Source organism: Miscanthus floridulus, unplaced genomic scaffold (assembly GCF_019320115.1).
Source record: "Miscanthus floridulus cultivar M001 unplaced genomic scaffold, ASM1932011v1 os_1970_1_2, whole genome shotgun sequence".
In the NCBI taxonomy this organism is placed as follows: domain Eukaryota; kingdom Viridiplantae; phylum Streptophyta; class Magnoliopsida; order Poales; family Poaceae; genus Miscanthus; species Miscanthus floridulus.
The window spans coordinates 70,701-76,931 of record NW_027098019.1 but is presented as its reverse complement, the minus strand read 5'-3'; positions in this window follow the sequence as shown (position 1 = coordinate 76,931).

The following is a 6,231-nucleotide window of genomic DNA, read 5'->3' as shown; positions in this document are numbered from 1 at the left end:
CTAGCGCGATTAAAGATTGGGGGTGGCTCTCCCCCCTCGTTGTCGTTGATGCGGTGATGGACGTCGCGGGCCCTCCCTCGGGCCCCTCCGCCCTCACCGCGCCCTTGCTGCTCCTGCTCGAGAGTGTCCCGAAGCTGTTGCAGAAGGAGTCGGTCTTGTTCGACCTTGTTTCGAAGCTCGCGGAGCTGCTCCAGGTCTGGGCGTCGATGCCCCCCACGAACGGGATTCTCGTTCCAAGCCGCCGGGGCCTCGAGACACGGAGGTGTGGCATCGCCCGCCCCTGCCCGGGGCGGGGAATGGTTGCCTGTCCTTTCGTCCTCTTCACCCGCCCTTGGCATCCCGAGCCCGACGTGGAAGCACTCACGAGATGGATCGTAAGTCCCTTCGTCGTCAGAGTCGGAGTAGCCGAGGCAGTAGTCGCTTGCGGCCAAGAATTAGCGCAAAGCCCCAGGGTTGTGGAGTTCGGAGAAATCCACCCTGGGCCATGCCTCGTCCTCGTCCGAGGGGTCGGAGCGGGTGCTCAGGTCGAGAGCGTAGCGCTGGCGGCGTTCCGAAGGGTGCTCGTGAGTGGCAGCGTATGCGTAGGCGTAAGAGGCGGCGGCATTTCTCAACCCAAAGGGGTATGGGGACGGTGCCGTCTCCATATTCTGCCCCGCCCGGGTCGGCTCTTCAGGGAGTGGTGGAGCGGAGCTAGACGACTGGGCGTCGCCGCGAGCCCCCGGCGATTTTCCTTCGTCCATGCTCAGGCCAGACAGGTCCCTAGCCAGGGACCCCGTACCAACAGCTGGTCATAGGGCATCGGCGGGGAGGGGCGTGCCGCCCTGGGCTCGCGTAGCTTCGGGGTGGCCTTGCCCGCGTCGCGCCTGGCGAGCGTGGCGAGAGCGGCCGCCCTGGCGCCGCCTGCGCCTGGGCTATCAGGGCGCGACTTCATCGTCAGACGGTGGGGCTCGAGGAGTGAGGAGCACCATGTCATACTCATGCCCTAGAGACATGAACTCTAGGCTCCCGAACCAAACTATGGTGCCGAGACGCAATGGTCGTACGGGGTCTGCCATCCAGAACTTGCTAGGATGACGAAGCTGACACGCAGCGGCCCCTACCTAGCGCGCCAACTGTCGGTGCTTTGGAACCAGGGGTCCCTCAACCAACGAGTGAATTTGTGCTGCGTGCCCCTAATCCCGGATGGTGATGCAATGAGACACAAGGTTTATACTGGTTTAGGCAATCGAGGCCCTACGTCCAGTCCGAGAGATCGATCTTGTATTCCTCGCACCGGAGTGCTCGTAGTAGGGGGTTACAAGCTAGGTGAGAGAGGGAGCTAGCCCCAGGTCTCGGCGTGGGTGGTGCGGGCTGCTTGAGGCGTTGTTCCCAAGCAGCGTAGGAGTGCGAAGTTCTATCGGCGTGTTCGTCTTTCTCCTCCCCTAGAAATGGCCCCGGTCCCTCCCTTTTATACTCTAAGGGAGGACCGGGAACGTACATAGGTTGCTACATAGCGCTTCTACAAATGGGGTGTCGTGTCCGAGCCCTGTAGCCGGCCACTGTTGTTGTGGTATGGTCGATGGAGTGGCTCCGTCCTTGTCGTGCAGAAGTGACACGCCGGTCATACTTGATCTTGTGCGTCGTGGGGCTCCAGTACAGCTTGATGCAGGACATGGCGGGCGACGTGCTGGTCACCGTGTAATGACGTCGTAGTGGGCAGCGGCTCTGCAGATGCCGAGGCCGAGCCATCGTGGGGGGCTCGGCGGTCATGGACCCTCAGGCTGCCGAGCCCGTGAAGCAAACTGCCGAGGCCTCGGGGGAGTTGTTGGCCCTGGGTACTGATTCCGAGGCCACAGTAGCCCAGGCGCGGCTCCCCATGCTACGTTGTCCTCAGAGCAGGAGTTGGCAGCACAGTGAGGCATGGGTGTCAACCATGTGCATGGTGGTTAGCACAGTGACGGGTAACCCCTGCCCAGTCCGGGGGACGTGCAGGTCATCGCGTGATGACGTCGTAGGGGGCTGTGGCTCTGTAGGTGCCGAGGCCAAGCCATCGCGGGGGGCTTTGGTGGACATGGGTCCCCAGGCTGTCGAGCCCCTGAGGCAAACTACCGAGGCCTTGGAGGGAATTATTGGTCCTGGGTACTGATTCCGAGGCCACAGTAGCCCAGACGTGGCTCCCCACGCTGCGTTGTCCTCGGAGCAGGAGTTGGCAGCACAGTGAGGCATGGGTGTCAACCATGTGCATGGTGGTTAGTACAGTGACGGGTAACCCCGGCCCAGTCCTGCCTCCTGTCCCATCGGCCATTCTGCTGTACTGTGCCGAGCATGCGGTTGTCGTCAGGGGCAGCAGTTGGCTGAGTTGATGCGACACGACGTTTTGTCAGAGGGACGGGAGGAGGAAGAGGCAGCGGAGTGCTGCCGAGTCCGCCTTGCGCGAGACGGAGGGTCGGTGGCCCGGCCGAGGCCTTTGGCGGGGAATCGCTCGAGGTCGGTAGTGAGGGAGCCTCGGGCGAGTCGGAGAATCGGCCGAGGCCCGCGGTGATGGGCCTCGGGCGAGTCGGAGAATCGGCCGAGGCCAGCAGTGTTTAGCTGGTTTCGATCTCTACGAAGTCTAAGCAGTCGTTTTTTGGGTCTTGCTTAGGGTACCCCTTCTCACGGTACCCGACAGATACCAGCTGTGGCAGAACCTCCTAAATAAATGGGCCCACGTGCATCTATCGTTGTCTAAACAGACCTCTGATAGCGTACACGAGTTCCCAACAACTTAACAGGTCTGTCGGGTGTCCTCGGGAAACCCAAATCATCCACGAATCTTTTTTGAACAGGATCCTAATCACAGACATTGCAGATTACAACAGTTTATTCAAATATATACATCAGAGTAAAAGATAGCGAAAGTCTTATGATAACATAGTTTACAAACCAGTTGTTTTAAACTTACAATACCATAAGTGTCATACAACCATAGTAGCGGGATAATATTACATTAACATTATTTATTTCACATAAACTAGTGCCTTGTCCAAAGGCCATTCATCATTCCTCATCGTCATTGACTTCAAACACTGACATGCAGTAGGGACCAAAACAAGCCTACGCATGCGACTCACCTGCAACAAGGGTTAACAAACCCTGAGTACAAATGTACTCAACAAGACTGACCCGACATAACAGGGGGTGAAAGGCTTTAAAGATGCAAGTGTTGGGGCAAGGTAAGGATGTAGCAAGATTCAAAAGTTCTTTGCCAAAAGCTTACTATTCTTGATTCTATTTTCAAGTTTTACCCCTAAGTCTTCTTGGTTCATTATCTCAAACTAAGTGTTCATATCCCATGTTCCAATCCTTCTCATTCCATTCTTTTCTCATATTTTAGTAATTCACCAGTCCTACATTGCTTCTGTAATGAAACGAGTCTCCATATCTGCGGAGCACCGGCAATTAGAATTGATTCAAGTCCCAGCTAGGGATTCCTTATCACGCGACATATGTAGAACTTAATCTTACATATATCAACCTCGCTACCGGATCCTCCTATACTAAGCCGTCTCCATGCCACCCGAGAGCACAGCACACCTCCAATCTGGCCACATTCCAGCCACGAGGGTACACGCTACTCCCACCATCTCTCCACTCCCAGTTCTGGGCATTCGTCTTAGTATCGGATTAGCCGAAGTAGGCTTACTGGAGTATGTGACCAGTACTACAAAGTGTGTCGTTCAGAAGATCCATAATGAGTGGCCTTTAAGCGACATAGTCGACAACATTATCTAATATTCAAGATAAGTCACCCGACTAGTCTCTAGTTCATTCTATCTTCTTTCTTTCTTTGGCCAGTATGCCATCTTTGATTGTATCGAAACTTTTACTTTGAAAGCCTACCATGAAGCATAATAAGCATTCTACGCCTTTGTAAATGAAATCATCTTCAAGGATGGTAAACAATTAACAAGGTAGGCAATGCATCAAGTAGGTAATATTTGAAATAATCAACTTAATGCAATAGGTAACATAGGTGATAAACTTTTCAAAGTAAATAAGGTAATGGTTTAATGCATAAACCGGGGCTTGCCTTCGTTGACGATCTCGGGTTCCGGATCAGTACCACAATTATCGAATCCCGTGACAACCGGGGATTCTTCCACAACATGCTCAACTAGAATCGTTTCACTCTCGGATTCTACATGAAATGATAACATATGCTTCAACATGATGATAATGTAAACATGATGCTTTCATGGTACATGAAATATAACAACACCTCGAATACAACTGTTTTTCACGGTACAGTTGCAAGCCTACAAAACCAACTTGCAATTCTACCATCAAGGACCACACAAGTGACTTGACCAAAATGATCTTGAAACCCTACTGGTCACAAAACATGACCAAAACAAGATCAAACACTAATCTAACACTTAGAGTTTGCTTTTATTTATTTTTGAATTAATTTGGGAATAAGCCCAAAAATGAACTTGTTCCAAATGACCTCAAAATTTTATGTAAGCTTCCTCATGATAAATTAGTGTACCAAAACACATTTCATAATTTTTGGAATTATACAGTGGCCTACAAAAATCATGGAAATTGCATTTATCAATTAATGGACTGAATTTTTGAACATTAAAAATTTATTCAAATTTCAAGTTTCATATTTTTAAACCATAATAGAACATGTACAGAAGCTACACATGAATTTTCAGAATTTTTAGAGCTGTAATGAATTTCCTATAAATTTCCAAAGTTGCTGCACTATTCATAATTCAGAAAATATCAAAACCTTACTGTTCTCTCTCTCACTGAGAGCCAGCCCCACTCGTCAGTGACACAACACAGAGCATACGGCGGCGCTGTCAGCTCCGGCCAGCAAAACACGCCGGCGGTGAGGTTCCGACGCAACGGACTGCACCAACACAACCTATGCCACCCCGCGAATCCATCCCAACCCTCAGAACGGCAATAGGCGCACTGGAGGGAGCTCCACGCCGGCCATGGCGGCGCGGGCATGACGACGCACGGCGTAACCACGGCTATGATGCAGTAGAGGCTAAAGCAAAGCGAGCATCACGCTCAGGAGCTCACCACGATCACGCCGATGTGCTTGGTGAAGACAGAGATGGGCTGGAACGTCCTGGCCACGGCGAGGTCGATGGTGGCGGAGCTCCGGCCGGTCACGGGGACGAACGCGTTGCGTCGGGCGATTCCAGCCAACCCAAGCGATGCAAGCGAGCCGAAGAGGAGCGCAAGGTTGAGGCGATCACGCTGGTGTAGCTGGGCACGACGGACACGGTTCGACGGCGGCTATGGCAAGCGGCGGAGCTGATCGGTGGCGGAGTAGAGCAGAGGGGAAAAATGGAGGGTGACGGTAGCGGTGCTCCTATTTATAGCAGGGAAGAGCGCGTCCGGTGTCGACAGCTCACGCACGAGCTCGCCACGGAGCCTTCTACGTGTCACCGCATGAGAAAGCAGCGAAAATCGATCGGCGGCGGCAGCTGCGTGGCGCCGGCGGCAAGCAGGGAGGTGGCGCTCGGCTGGGTTTTGATTTTTGAAGTATTTACAAAATTGCCACTGCATTTATTTTACAAATTACTCACAAATTTTCAAAAGAAGTTGAAAATCTCCAAAAATGAAAGTTGCTCAACTTTTCAAACTCTACAACTTTGCTTCAAGGAACATTTTCAAATTCTACCTCTATTTTGAAATTTGAATTTGGGGTGCATTTGAGTATTTGAATCATTTCAAAATTACTCCAAATTTTATATGTAAACTTGAAAAACTTTGAATAACAAAGTTGATCTTTATAAAATAAGCTTCAACTTTGCTTTTTGTCACAACCCCTAATTCCAAATGGATTTTGAATTAGACAAAAGGGGCAAAAAGGACCTTTATGATTTGAATTTGAATTAAAATTTGATTTGTTTACCTTTTTACTTTAACTTTGATTTTTGACCAGTAACATGGCCCATTAGGGTTATTTGAGTCAAATGACACATAGCCTCACATGATCACACGAAATTTGACCCTTGTGGCCATGATCTTTATTTAGAGTTTGAATCACATCACACATAAAATAACAACTTTATGAAATAAAGCTTATTTAGTGAATGCATTCAAAATTTTCTACTTTATGAATGCTTCGCAATGCATATGATAACATGTCAAGTTTTAGTGCTAGGTCAAAACACCAGAGGTGTTACAGTCACTGTGTGACCGGACACTGGTAGGGTCCGGTCAAGCGTGACCAAACACATCCGG